Genomic DNA, 15883 nt, shown 5'->3' with positions numbered 1-15883 from the left:
TGTCCAGTGCCCTCAGAGGTCAGAAGACGGTATCACAATCCCTGCAACTGGAGTGACAGATGGTTGTGTGCTGCCATGTAGGTGCTGTGGATACAAGCGAATATAACCTGGTCCTTTGGAAGAGCCCCAAAATACAGCAACATTTTTAGAGACTTCAGAAGGAAAATCTAAGGTCTCTTAGACTGACTGATGACTTTGCAGATAAAAAAACTAAAAGCATAATCCATTGGGGGAACAAAAGAGACTCACTAAAATTAAAAACTTCTGTGCCTCAGTATTAAGAAAATAAAAAGACAACTTGTAGACAATGAAAAAAAAATCTACCAATCATCTGAAAAAAAAACTGTATATCAAAATATTTACAGACCTATCAAAATAAGAACACAATCCAATTTTAAAATTTGGCAAGAATAATATAGGTACTTCACCAAAAAACATTATGAATAGTCTCAAAAAAGATGTTAAATATTTTATATCATTAAAGAACAACAATAAAATACTAGACACCTATTGCAATAGCTAAATGCTAAAAGAATGACTATTGGTGGAGGCTGTTCATTTGTTTCCTGGCTGCTCAGCCCTGAAATAATCACACAGATACTGTATTATTTGAAAAAAGTTATAATTACAGTTTTCCTTAGTTATGATAAAAGATAAAGTAGATATAAATATTTTAACTGTAATTCTTGCTTGAAACCTGTTTTATTATATGTAATTTTACTATGTTAGAGTTAAATCCTTCCTTTTTATTTAGACAGAAAAAGGTAGTTGATGTATGCTGTGAATATGTTTTATTGCCATTGGTTAATAAAGAAGCAGCTGTTTTCGGCCAATGGCTTAACAGAGTAAAGCCAGGCTGAAAGATATATCAAGAGACGCCATGTAGCCACCCACAGGAGACAGATATGCCTTACCTTACTAGTAAGCCACAGTCACGTGGCAATATACAGATTAATAGAAATGGGTTAATCTAAGATGTAAGAGCTTGCCAATAAGAAGCTAGAGCTAATAGGTCAAGCAGTGATTTAATTAATACAGTTTTTGTGTGATTACTTAGAGTCTGGTTGGCCAGGCATAAATAAGCAGCCTCTGCCAACAACTGGCATCATCAAATATTGAAAAATGTAACTGGAGAAATGGCTTGTCAGTTAAGAGCACCTCTTCCAGAGGACCCAGGGTCAATTCCCAGCACCCACATGGCAGCTCACAATTGTCCATAACTCCAATTCCAAGAGATCTGGCACCCTCAAACAGACATGCATGTAGGCAAAAGCACCAATGAACATGAAATAAAAACTGGAAAATGGGGAACAACAGGAATCCTCATTCATTGAATATGATAATGTTATAACCATGTGATATAGCATAATTGTTCCTAGGTGTTTGTCTAAATGGGTTGAAAATTATCCATATAAAACCTGGACACAAATATTTATAAGTTTTATAAATAACAGTCACAAACTAGAAGCAACCATATATCCTTCAGTATAGTTAAATAAACAAACAAACTGTGGTACCATTAAAGAATCATACAAACAAGTATCACTAACAAGTATTATTATAGTTTTGGTAATAATTATGCGAAAATTTTTACTTTTTTATACCACATACCTGCAAAGAATAATAATTTGACGAGCAAAATTGGCAATGCTTGTTGCTGTTCCTCTAACCCATCAGCTGTTTTCTGAACACAATGTAGCAGCTGGATCTTCAGAACCTGAAGAATATTATCAGAAAGCAAAGATATTCCTGGAAGCATATCATCTACCCTGTCAGATATGGGCAAGGAGATAGTGTTGAAACTTAAGACAGATAATTAATTAATTAAATACAATAACAAAATTTCAAGAGTGGCTGACTGTCAAGATTTGCATCTTCCACCTGAAGTAAAAACAGTCTTGTGGAGGATTCTATCTTGCACATGTGAAATCTGGGGCTGAACTGAATAGCTAGTGTCAGACCACTGAAAGGATAGTAGCTCACCAAAGCAAAGAGGTTTCTAAGAGCCTGGTATAATACTGCCCAGGAAGACTGCTAAGATCATTGTGCAATATCTGTCATGTGAACACGGTCATGTAGTATTATCAAGCTGTTAGCACAGCTGCTGGTCTTAGATCAATAAAATTCTTTTGCCAAAAAATTAATAATCTCACCCAATGGTAATAAACCAGTGTTTCTACATACCTGGTAGGAAGCTTTTCAAAGTCAACATCTAAAAATTGTTCATAACTTAAAACAAAATTGTCCAACCGTAGTCTCAGGTAATCTGGATCTTTCTGAAATTAGAAGATCATCACAATATTATCTGTCAGAAAAGCAATGCTTTCACACCTAAGTAATTACCTAAGTGGGAACAATAGCCATTCACAGGATCACATCTGTAATCTGAGCATCCCCCTCACCTTTGTCTCTTCAACACTTCTTTATGGCAGTCAAATTTCAACATGTCATTTAGGAGTATAAACACTTAATCATTAAACATCATAGCTTAAGCACTGATCTAAGGCAAAGGGATCACTAGCAAAGTTATTTGTTTTCCTAAAATAAAAGCATTATGCTATAATCCAGAATCTCAAAGAATGTTCCCAGAATAGATAGCAATTGCTGACCTTTGAAGATTTGTTTTTCTATTACTATATTGGTTCAAAATCAGCTTATAAATTACTACTATCTACTTCACAAGAGAAATCAAAAGATAGAAATATTTTAGACAAAGAATAGTACCATGAGACATTTTCTAATACTTATTACTTGCTTTTTATGTTTCAAATTAGAATGTTACTTGTCTATTTATTCATTTATTTAACCACTAGGGCTAGAACTCCAAAAATACAAGTACCCAGGGTTCTCCTTAGTAGTTGCTTTAAAAGAAAAATAAGCAGAGGATTACTTCTTGGTAAAAGTTAGGCACAAAACAATCACACACACACACACACACACACAAAGTAAAAAATTAATGCATTTCTCTTCATATTTTATTTAGCAACTCTCTAGTATCTGGTTCAAATTCTACACCAATACTCTACATTTTAAGCCCTTATTCTGACACCAAAGATCAGAACTACCAAGTGTTGGGAAAGCACAGAATTCTCCTAGGAAACTGAATAATCACAAAGAAGAAAGGTACTGTTTCATTTAAGAAGTATAAAAGTATCCTCACTGGGCGGTGGTGATGCATGCCTGTAATCCCAGCACTCAGAACACAGAGGCAAACGGTTTTGTGAGTTTGAAGTCAGCCTAGTCTACAGAGCAAGTTTCAAGAAAGGCCCCAAAGCTACAGAGAAACCCTGCAACTAAAAAGTATCCTCTATTTACTGAAAAAGGCCTGGAACAGCAGGAATTTTTAACTTTTATCTTTTTTTGTTTGTTTGTTTTGCTTTGATTTTTGGGACAGGGTTTCTCTGTAACTTTGGAGCCTGTCCTGGAACTTGCTCTGTAGACCAGGCTGGCCTCAAACTCACAGTGATCCACCCATCTCTGCCTCTAAATGCTGGGATTAAAGGTGTGTGCCTGGCCTTAATCTATTTTCTTATTTATACCTTACACTATCCAGAAAGGGTTTGGTTTTCCTAATTTGAGAGATTACAAAAGAATGTATAACTTGTCCAAAGTCATAAACTAAAAACTGTAGCGTTGCAAAGATACATGAATCCAACAGGTGCCCATTCTACTACACCATACTGGCTGTGAACCATGCACGCAAGCAGGGGTAGGGATTTAGTAGGTTAAAACAGAAAAGGGTGGGTTCAGTCAGGAACCATCAAGTCAAGGCTATAAAAATGTTAGCATACAAAATAATAGTATCTCTTACAGCTTGGAAAAATTTGTAGATGAACTGCACTTTGCTGTTAAGGGGCATACAAAGGAGCCCAAAATCAGAAACAGCAGTGATTGTATTATTTTTCCTCAGTATAGAACAATAAAAATATGATCACTCAGAGTTCTCCTTACCAGTTTTCCAATAGAGCAGAGGATTACCTCTTAGTCACTACTCTTGTGATTAAGTTCAGTATACTGAAACACCACAGCATGGTCTTACCTCCCTATTTGTACATTTACTAACACAACACACGAATATAGTGAGTATTTCAAGAGCGCTACGGTCAACTCAATATCACCTATACTTAAATCCCAGCATTCAGGAGGCAAAGGTTAGAGGACTGTGTGATCTAATACTGAGTTCCAGGCAAGCAAGAGCTACAATGTGAGTCCCCACCTCAAGAAACAAAATTAAAAATAAACAAAACAATAACAACATACCAATTGAATAAAAAGATAAAATGACACCAGGCAGTGGTGGCACACACCTTTAATCCCAGCACTCAGGAGGCAAAGGCAAGTGAGTTCCAGGCCAGACAGGGATATGGAGAAACCTTGTCTTGAAAAAGCAAAAACAAAACAAGCAAAAAATTGTTAACTACTGAATGCCAACAACAAACACATAAAATCTACGACCCAATTATCATTTTTCTGAAGTTTAGGAATAGCCTGATATCTGAATCTCAATGTTTTCATACAAAATTATACTCAACAATCTCATGGTATATTCTAACAGTGACAAACACGCCATAATGCAAACAGCACCAGAAGACCTAGAGATAAAAACTATCATTATAAATTATACTGACCCAAGTCAAAAGTAGCCATATGCAAACCCATACATATGTGTCTTAGCTTCAGAGTCTTCAATGGTGGAAAAACCCAGTCTTTAATACTAAAATAAGGAACAGGCAGTTTCCTTAATTCCAATAGAGTATACACTGGAGGTATTAGACAACACCACTAGACAAGAGAGATCCAGAAGCAGACTTAGCAGAACATTCATCATCTTGAATGACTTTCAAATCTAAAGAGCAGACTCTTATACCCACTTCAGATTCGAAAAAACAAAGACAAAAAGGAAAATTATACAAAAGTAAGAATTTCCAAGAGTACAGACGCAGAAGAAATAAAAGAGTGACCTTGGCACTACAAAACCATAGCAGTTTCTCTGGAGGTAGAAGGAGCAGGGATTACTTGGTTTTCAGGGTTGCCATGAACTACTACTTATGTGCGTATCATTCTTCCCTTCCCTGAATTTTCGCTGTGGCGCTCCCATTTTAGTTTTAACACTCTGTGTTGGCTTTGTGGTGGACATATATTGATGGTGTCTTCTGAATTAGACTTTAGTATCAAGAGAAGTCACAAATGGACTTGATGATGTCTGTCTGTGTCATCACAAGATCCTGGTTAGATTATGTACATAAATACAGGAGGTTTTAAGTTATGGAGATAAAAAAGTGTATTTTACATATAGCAGGGATATGAATAATTGTGATCAAGAAAGTGAACTGTAATAGAATGGATTCTTGATTTCAATATATTACTTTGCAGTAAAAACTTTTGTTAAGTTGGGCAATGGTGGCGCACACCTTTAATCCCAGCACTTGGGAGGCAGAGGCAAGTGGGTCACTGAGTTTGAGGCCAGCCTAGTCTACAGAGTGAATGCCAGAACAGGCTCCAAAATCACTGATAAATCCTTTCTCAAAAAACAAAACAAAACAAAAAAACCTTTGTGTGGTTTTGGAGGGCTTAAGGTTTTTTGGCTTTTTTAAACAGAGTGTCATGACTGACCTATATCTATGTGGAACCAGGTTTGCCTTGAACTTGGAGATCTACCTGCATTTTTCCCCATGGCTTGTATTAAGGGTGTGTGCCACCGCCACCAACTCCCTTACAGAAAATTTGTCATGTAATTTTGCAGTAAAGGAAAAGAAGTTGTAGCAAGGGCAACTCAACATGTAAACAGAATAACTGAGCAAAGCTTTATTTCTAAAATTGCAGTTTCAGAGAACTATCAGAGGTTGGTTTCTGGGATGCCTAACTTACAAGTAAGAATCTTTAAAGTTTGTATTATTCATATTCACTTGTTAGCTACTTCAATCATCTTGGGAGTAAACAATATTGTTACACAAAGTTATGAGAATGTAATTCATAGAGCAATAAATTCCTTACATCATACACTCTAGAATTACAGAAGGATATTTGGAAATTTCAAATTATTTCAATGTTCTAGAGGCCAAAATGTGGTAGACAGACCAATATTCTTGACCAGTTTGATGCAAAAAAAAGAAAAAAAAACAAAAGGAAATCTTTTTAAACGATAAAAGCAGCATGGCAACCAATTTAATTCTGAATTTAATAACAAAATTGAGAAAAACAAGGGGTTTGTAGCTCAATAGTACTGCACCTGTTTAGCATGCATGAGGGCCTGGATTCATTCCCTAATACAATTAAATGAATAAATAAGTAGAGAACTTTTACTTTTAACATCTTTCATTATCACTCTTTTTAGACTGCTTTACTGAAACTACCAACAATCTCCACAATGTTTGGAGGAGTAATTTTTTTGAGTGTGAGAAAGAGAGACTCGTGTGTGTGTGTGTGTGTGTGTGTGTGTGTGTGTGTGTGTGTGTACCAAACATCCATATAAAGGTCCTTACCTTCCACCTCGCTTGAGGTAGGGTCTCTTACTCACCACTGAGCACAGGCTAACTGGTTCACCTGTCTCCAACTCCTATCTCATCTCACTGTAGCAAACTGTGATTACAGATGTGCACTAATACCAGAACTCTAGCATCTACACTTCCAAAACAAGAACGTCCGACTCTGAGCCTCCTCCTCAGCCCTAGTTTTTCATTTTGTTCTGGAACTCAGAATTCTCCTTTCTCAGCCTCCTGAGTACTAAATGTACAAAATGTACACTACTACACCCACCCTTCCAAATGCTTTTCTTGAATGTTATATTTTACTCTTCTGGACTATTTCATAAACCGTTCTTCTTTCTGAGGCACCAACACTCTTAGTCTCCCATTCAAACTCCTAAACATATATTATTATATGTCTAATGCATGAAAATATTGGACTTTTCTCTTGCTAACAGAAATTCTTCAGGTCCAAAACATCCTGACTTTTACCCTCTTCTTCTTATGTACAGATAATTTCTAATATAACTCTCAAATATTTATTTCTAGCACAAACCTCCCTTTGGAACTCCATATCTACTTCTGAAGTACCTGAATATCCCTCAAGGACCAAAAACTCAAAATGCTCACCTAGAAACCTAGTAATCTTATACTAGTTAACTTTGCAAAAGTATCAGTTTCCAAAGCATAGATTAAGTGCTATATATGCTATCAACTACTAGGGAACTTTAGATAATCAAAAGAATTTTTAACAAAACGTGATTTTTTTGAGACAGGGTCTCAAGTTTTTTCAGACAGCCAGGCTCGTCTGAAACTCTCCATGTAGACCAAGCTGGTCTTGAACTCAGAGATCTGTTTATGCATCCTGAACGTACAGATTAAAGATGTGTGCCACCACGACCAGGCCAACAATAAAAAGTTTTCATGCCATTTTAACATTCTGAAAGAGTAGTACATGATGAGCACAGACAAAACCACAGAGGTAATATTCGTTTCCTAAAGGCAAGCTCCAGGTCTTCTGATGTAAAGTATCCAGGACCTGAAACAAACATAGCTAAAACCCACCAGTACAATTTTTCAAAATCCAAATAAGAGAAAGTACATTAGTTTTTATCTAAATAAAACATCATTAAATCCTACTTTTACTATACAGCAAAAACTTTTATTCTGAAAAGGAACTTTACTCTGAGTTCACTGCAAAACTATTTCAGTCATATTCCAGATTTAGAAGGACAAAGGGCAACATCAGGAAATGAAGCATCACAAAGGTTCCAAACAAAGTTGGTTTAGAATTAGGGAAAATAAAAAGTCATACTATTATTCAAAATAACTAAGCACTATGCTTACTTAAAAGACAATTTGAAAATTAAGATTAAAACTTAAAATATTTTATTAGCTCAGTTTCATTATCACCAAGGAGAGAAAAACTACCCTTGAATGTAAATATAAAGACCAACAGAAATTATGACACAAAATACTAATAACATTTTCTTACTTTTAATGTAAATGTCAATAAAACAAATTTATTTTTCCTCAACAACTTTGAGAGATAAATAAAAGTTACTTTATTTTTCCAATTTGACAGATGAGAAAATGGAAATATAATAGATGAGCAAATTTGAGGTCCTTAAGATCAAAAGCAGAATCAGAACTAAATTTTGGCTCCATTTCTATGAGCGCCACTTAATTTTTCAATGTAATCTGAATATCAAAAATAACAGAAAAAGATCAAACATCCCGAAAGCATCAGTACTAGAGAGGATAAGACAGGAATATCAAGAGCCCTGGCTGGGCTAGAGCACTTGTTGCTACATAAGAGGATCAGGGCTCTGTCCCCAGCACCTAAATGATGGGTCACAATCACAAACTTCAGTTCCAAGGAATCCAATGCCTCTTCTGACCTCCACAGCGCCAAGAACACAAGTGGTACGTATATATACAAGTAGCCAAAACATTCACAATAAATAAATTTAATTTAAAAAAAAAGAGTTCTACACGAGCCTGGGACAAATGACTCTGTTTTAAAAAGCATAATTAATGAGTACTGATTTTCAACCTACTTTATGGCACATTTCAAAATGTTGCCCCTCTATCACTTTGTGATAATTTTTACCAACTAGAATGAAAACGAGACAAACACGCCTATACTCCTGCAACCTCTATTGCACTCTGAAACACAGTCTCCAACTAAGGGGACTTAAGAGGTGAGTGAACAGCCATGCAGCAGGACACCCCACTCTCTAGGGCCTCCACAGTGGGACAAAACAGCTTCCCCAAATCCCTTGGCTTTTCTAGCCAGCCAGTAGAAGAATGTCCTGCAGGTAGGCTCCCCAAAACCAGTTCCATCTACTGGACCCTCTAAGCTACTTGCCCCACCCAGCCTATGAACTAAGTAAGAGCTTGCTACAATACTGAGGGGACCAAGAGCTTTCTACAACACTAAGGGGACCAAGTGGGAGGACCAAGAGAGCGAACAAGGAGAGAAGACCAAAAAAGCAGGCTTAGAGAGACCTCATAGGCTTTCTGAGAGAGACACTGACAGTACAGAGCAGACCAAGAAAAACTCCCAAACACTCCAAAGATTGGACCAAGACACAAAGAAATAAAGCCTCATTTGAAGGAAGAGATGGGTAGACACCAAGGCAAGAATTCCTCCAACAACCTAAAAAACCACATGGTAACACCAGAACCAAGCAAAAACAAAACAGGAAGGCTTGATCATCCTAACACAAAAAAGAAGAAAACGTCTTTAAATTAACTATATGTAAATGATGGGGACCTTTAAAGAGGAAACAAAAAAACTCCCTTAAAGAAACAGAAGAAAAGACAAACAAAAAATTGGAAGAAATTAATAAATCATTCAAAGAAATCCAAGAAAATCAAGAAAAAACAATCAATCAAGTGAAGTAAATAGGTCAAGACTTGAAGACTGAAATAAGGGTAATAAAGAAAACACAAACCAAGGGAATTCTGGATATGGAAAATCTGGGTAAATGAACAGGAACTTCAAAGACAAGAATAACAAACAGAGGCAGTACTGGCTCCCCCCTCCCACCTGCCATCCTAGCTCCCATCCAGGTAGGAATTCCTATATTTCTCCCTTCCCCTGGGGCCATAAAATTTCCCCAGCTAAGCTGCCTTGCAAGCTGGGCCTGGGCTGTAGGCACATCCTGGCTGGAGGCAGTTCCTGGGTCTTAAAAGGCCTCCCTGAGGACAGGTAGACCAGGTGCCAGATCAGCAACATTCCTGACCAGCAGGGGCCCTGACTTCTAGCAGAGGGCCAAAGGAGGGGTGAGTTCGCTTTGGGCCCCTGGCAGGGTCCGGGTGAGGAGGAGAGCTGGCTTTTCCGACCCCATAGACTCCCAGGTCACCCTGCAGTGCTGGCTCCCTCCTTCCCGCCTGCCATCGCAGCTCCCATCCAGGTAGGAATTCCTATATTTCTCCCTCCCCCCTGGGGCCATAAAATTGTAAGCGCATCCCAGAAAGAGGAAATGCCTGTGCTTCAATAGCCTGCCTGAGGAAAGGTGGACATTCTGTCAGTGAAGTCTCTGCCCAAGAAGGGAACCTGACCCAGTACCAGAAGTTCCAACAGAGAGCATTTGAAGTAAGAGATGGGCAGACACCAAGGCAAGACCTCATCCAACAATCTGAAAAACAACATGAAAACACCAGATCCCAAGGACCCTACAATAGAAGGACTTGAACACCTTAACCCAGAAGAAGTGGAAAAAAGTGCCATTATGAAAGCAATAGAGTCCCTTAAACAAGATATGAATAACTCCCTTAAAGAATTGGATGAGAAATATAACAAAAAGTTTGAAGAAATGAGTATAGAAATAGATGAGAAATATAACAAAAAGTTTGAAGACATAAGTAAATCCGTGAACAATACCCTGAGAAACCAAGAAAAAACAATCAAACAGGTAAAGGAAACAGTTCAAGAATTGAAAACTGAAATGGAGACAATGAAGTAAACACAAACCGAGAACCGGCTGGATATGGAAAACCTAGGTAAATGAACGGAGACTACAGAATCAAGCATAACTAATAGAATACAAGAGAAAGAAGAATGAATCTCAGATTCTGAAGATACCATAGAGAAAATAAATGCTCTGGTCAAAGAAAACGGCAAATCCAACAAATTCTCTTCACAAAACATTCAGGAAATCTGGGACACAATAAAAAAACCAAATCTAAGAATAATAGGGATTGAAGGAGAAGAACTGCAGATCAAAGGCCCAGAAAATATATTCAACAAAATTATAGAAGAAAACTTTCCCAATCTAAAGAACGATATTCCTATGAAGGTTCAAGAAGCATACAGAACACCGAATAGACTGGATCAAAAAAAAATCCCCTCACCATATAATAATCAAAACACAAAACATACAGATTAAAGAAAGAATTTTAAGAGCTGCAAAGGAAAAAGGTCAAGAAACTTATAAAGGTAAACCTATCAGGCTTACACTGGACTTCTCTATGGAAACCATGAAAGCCAGAAGATCCTGGATAGATGTACTGCAGAAACTAAGAGACCATGGATGCAAACCCAGACTACTATACCCAGCCAAGCTATCGTTCACTATCAAGGGAGAAAACAAAATATTCCAGGATAAAAATAAATTTAAACAATACGTAGCCATAAATCCAGCCTTACAGAAAGTAATAGAAGAAAAATCGCAACGCAAGGAATCCAACATTGCCATCACTGTCTACAATAACCCAGACATTTAGCGACCCTTCACAACCACAACTCAAAGAAGAGAAACACACAAACTCTACTACACACACAAAAAAATTAATAACCGGAATCAACAACCACTGGTCATTATTATCACTTAATATTAATGGACTCAATTCACCTATAAAAAGGCACAGACTAAGAGATTGGATACGAAAACAGGATCCAACATTCTGCTGTTTACAAGAAACACACCTCAACCACAAAGATAGACATCTACTCAGAGTAAAGGGTTGGGAAAAGGTTTTCCAAGCAAACGGACCTAAGAAACAAGCGGGCGTGGCCATTCTAATACCTAACAAAACTGACTTCAAACTAAAATCAATCGGAAGAGATGGAGATGGACATTTTATACTCATAACAGGAACAATTAATCAGGAGGAAGTCTCAAACCTGAATATCTATGCCCCTAATATAAAAGCACCCACTTATGTAAAAGAAAAACTTTTAGAACTCAAGGCAGTCATCAAACCACACACACTAATAGTAGGAGACTTCAACACACTTCTCTCACCAATGGACAGGTCAATCAGACAGAAACTCAACAGAGAAATAAGAGAATTACTAGAGGTAATGAATCAAATGGACTTAACAGATATCTATAGAACATTCCACCCAAATAGGAAAGAATATACCTTCTTCTCTGCAGCTCATGGAACCTTCTCGAAAATTGACCACATACTCGGTAACAAAGCAAACTTCCATAGATACAAAAAAATATTAGTAACCACCTGTGTCTTGTCGGATCACCATGGAATAAAGCTAGAATTCAATAACAATTCTAACACCAGAAAGCCTACAAACGTGTGGAAGTTGAACAGTCAACTACTGAATCATCCCTGGGTCAAGGAAGAAATAAAGAAAGAAGTTAAAGTCTTCCTTGAATTTAATGAAAATAAAGACACAACATACTCAAATCTATGGGACACAATGAAAGCAGTGCTAAGAGGAAAGTTTATAGCACTAAGTGCCCAATTAAAGAAAACGGAGAAAGCACATATTGGAGACTTAACAGCACACCTGAAAGCTCTGGAAAAAAAAAGAAGCAGACATTCCCAGGAGAAGTAGAAGATTGGAAATAATCAAACTGAGGGCTGAAATCAACAAAATAGAAACACAGAAAACAATCCAAAAAATCAACGAAAAAAAAAAGTTGGTTCTTGGAGAAAATCAACAAGATTGACAAACCCTAGCCAAACTAATCAAATGGCAGAGAGAGAACACCCAAATTAATAAGATCAGAAATGAAAAGGGGGACATAATAACAGACATAGAGGAAATTCAGAGAATCATTAGATCTTACTACGAAAGTTTATATGCCACAAAGTTGAAAAATGTATGAGAAATGGATTGGTTTTTAGATAAATACCATTTACCAAAGTTAAATCAAGACCAGGTGAACAATCTAAATAGACCTGTTAGTCGCGAAGAATTAGAAGCGGTTATTAAAAACCTCCCAATCAAAAAAAGCCCAGGGCCAGATGGTTTCAATGCAGAATTCTACCAGAACTTTCAAGAAGAGCTGATACCTATACTCCTTAAGGTATTTCACAATATAGAAACAGAAGAGTCATTGCCAAACTCTTTTTATGAAGCTACAGTTACCCTGATACCAAAACCACATAAAGACACAACCAAGAAAGAGAATTACAGACCAATCTCACTCAGGAACATCGACGCAAAAATTCTCAACAAAATCCTGGCAAACCGATTCCAAGAACACATTAGAAAAATTATTCATTGTGATCAAGTAGGCTTCATTCCAGAGATGCAGGGCTGGTTCAACATACGCAAATTCATCAATGTAATCCATCATATAAATAAACTGAAAGAAAAAAACCATATGATCATCTCATTAGATGCTGAAAGAGCATTTGATAAAATCCAACATCCCTTTTTGATAAAGGTGTTGGAGAGATTGGGGATACAATGATCATACCTAAATATAATAAAAGCTATTTACAGCAAGCCAACAGCTAACATCAAACTGAACGGAGAGAAACTCAAAGCCATTCCATTGAAATCAGGAACAAGACAAGGCTGTCCACTCTCCCCATACCTCTTCAATATAGTGCTAGAAGTTCTAGCAATAGCAATATAACAACATAAGGGGATCAAGAGGATTCGATTTGGAAAGTAAGAAGTTAAACTCTCGTTATTTGCAGATGATATGATAGTATACATGAGCGACCCCAAAAACTCTACCAAAGAACTCCTACAGCTGACAAACACCTTTAGTAATGTGGCAGGATACAAGATCAACTCCAAAAAAATCAGTTGCCCTCCTATACACAAAGGATAAAGAAGCAGAGAGGGAAATCAGAGAAACATCACCTTTCATGATAGCCACAAATAGCATAAAATATCTTGGGATAACTCTAACCAAGGAAGTGAAAGACCTATTTGACAAGAACTTTAAGTCTTTGAAGAAAGAAATTGAGGAGGATACAAGAAAATGGAAAGATCTCCCTTGCTCTTGGATTGGGAGGATCAACATAGTAAAAATGGCAATTCTACCAATAGAAATCTATGGATTCAATGCAATCCCCATCAAAATCCCATCAAACTTTTTGACAGACCTTGAGAGAATAATAATTACTTTTATATGGTAAAACAAAAAAACCCAGGATAGCCAAAACAATCTTATATAATAATGAAACGTCTGGAGGTATAACCATCCCTGGCTTCAAACTCTATTACACAGCTACAGTATTGAGAACAGCTTGGTACTGGCATAAGAACAGAGAAGTCGACCTATGGAATCGAATAGAAGACCCAGATATTAACCCACAAACCTATGAACACTTGATTTTCAGCAAGGGGGCTAAAGGTATGAAATGGAGAAGGAAAGCATCTTGAACAAATGGTGCTGGCATAACTGGATGTCAACCTGTAGAAGAATGAAAGTAGATCCATATCTATCACCATGCACAAAAATCAAGTCCAAATGGATTAAAGACCTCAACCTTAATCTGACCACTTTGAACCAGATAGAAGAGAAAGTGGGAAGTAGTCTACAAGACATAGGCACAGGAGACCACTTCCTAAGCTGAACCCCAGTAGCATGGACAATAAGAGAATCAATGAATAAATGGGACCTCGTGAAACTGAGAAGCTTCTGTAAAGCAAAGGACACCGTCAGTAAGACAAAAAGGCTGCCTTCTGACTGGGAGAAGATCTTCACCAACCCCTCATCAGATAAAGGCCTGATCTCCAATATATACAAAGAACTCAAGAAACTAGACAATAAAACTCTAATTAACCCAATTAAAAAATGGGGTGCTGATCTGAACAGAGAATTCTCAACAGAAGAACTCCGAATGGCCAAAAGACACTTAAGGTCATGCTCAACATCCTTAGCGATCAGGGAAATGCAAATCAAAACAACTATGAGATACCGTTTTACACTGGTCAGATTAGCTAAAGTCAAAAACACCAATGATAGCCTATGCTGGAGAGGTTGTAGAGAGAGGGGAACTCTCATCCATTGTTGGTGGGAATGCAAACTTGTACAGCCAATGTGGAAATCAGTGTGGCGGTTTCTCAGGAAACTGGGAGTCAACCTCCCTCAAGACCCAGCAATTCCACTCTTGGGAATATACCCAAGAGATGCCCTATCATACTACAAAAGCATTTGCTCAACTATGTTCATAGCAGCACTATTTGTAATAGCCAGAACCTGGAAACAACCTTGGTGCCGCTCAATAGAAGAGTGGTTAAAGAAGGTGTGGAACGTATATACACTAGAGTTTTACTCAGCGGTAAAAAACAATGACATCTTGAATTTTGCATGCAAATGGATGGACATAGAAAACGCTTTACTGAGTGAGGTAAGCCAGACCCAAAAAGAGGAATACGGTATGTATTCACTCATAAGTGGATTCTAACCATAATTAAAGGTCTTTGAGCCTATTATTCGAGATCCTAGAGAAGCTAAATAAGAAGGTGAACCTGAAGAAAATCGTGTACTTATCCTCCTGGAGATTGGAAATAGACAAACGTCCCAGGTAACCTTGCGTGCATGGGGGGGTGGGTTAGAGAGAAGGGAGTAGGGGAGGAATGGGGAAAACTCGGGGGACTGATATGGGGGGGAGGGAGGAAGGATGGGATCAGGGAAGAGTATATCTCAACTAAGGGAGTCATTTTAGGGTTTACAAGAGACTTGATTATAAATGGGATCCCAGGTCCAAGGAGAGATCCCCAGATTGTTCTCTGGACAGAGGAGAGGGTGCCTGAACCGGCCTTGGCCTATAACCATACTGATGAAGATTTTGCCTATCACCATAGATCCTTCATTCGACGATGGATGGCGATACAGACGGAGACACACATTGGAGCACCTGACTGAGCCCCCCATGATCCAAATGAGGAGCAGAAGGAGGAAGAACATGAAAAAAAAACTTGGAAGCGCGAGGGGTGCTATCACCCACTGATACAAGGGGACTGATCTAATGAGAGTTCACCAAGGCCAGTTGGACTGGAACTGAACGAGCATGTGATCCAACCAGATTTTCTGAATGTGGCCGGATTCTCTGAATGTGGCTGGCCCAGAGCCTTTCTGAAAAGCCATTGACAATGACACTGGGACTTGTTTCCTCTGCATGTACTGGGTTTTTGGGATCCAGTCTGTTTGGTTACTCACCTTCCTGGACCTGGAGGGAGGGGGGAGGATCTTGAA

The 15883-nt window shown here is 37.9% G+C and overlaps 1 long non-coding RNA gene across 3 annotated transcripts in view; it reads right to left on the bottom strand.

The window, feature by feature from the left end:
* The window catches only part of LOC148123223 (uncharacterized), a 93439-nt gene that overhangs the window by 41385 nt on the left and 36171 nt on the right, over positions 1-15883 (bottom strand). For 2 of the 3 annotated variants that reach the window (XR_015737257.1, XR_015737255.1), the window contains exons 2-3: positions 2185-2276; positions 1612-1717 (exon numbers count right to left, since the gene is read on the bottom strand). This is a non-coding gene — a long non-coding RNA (uncharacterized LOC148123223). Of the gene's footprint in view, positions 1-1611; positions 1770-2184; positions 2277-15883 lie in introns of all 3 variants that reach the window. The other variant, XR_015737256.1, reaches the window with a different exon arrangement.

Source organism: Myodes glareolus, chromosome 1 (genome assembly GCF_982192425.1).
Source record: "Myodes glareolus chromosome 1, mMyoGla1.1, whole genome shotgun sequence".
NCBI classification, from domain to species: Eukaryota; Metazoa; Chordata; class Mammalia; order Rodentia; family Cricetidae; genus Myodes; species Myodes glareolus.
Note: the sequence above shows the minus strand (reverse complement) of the source record. Positions and strands in the feature narration are given on the sequence as shown.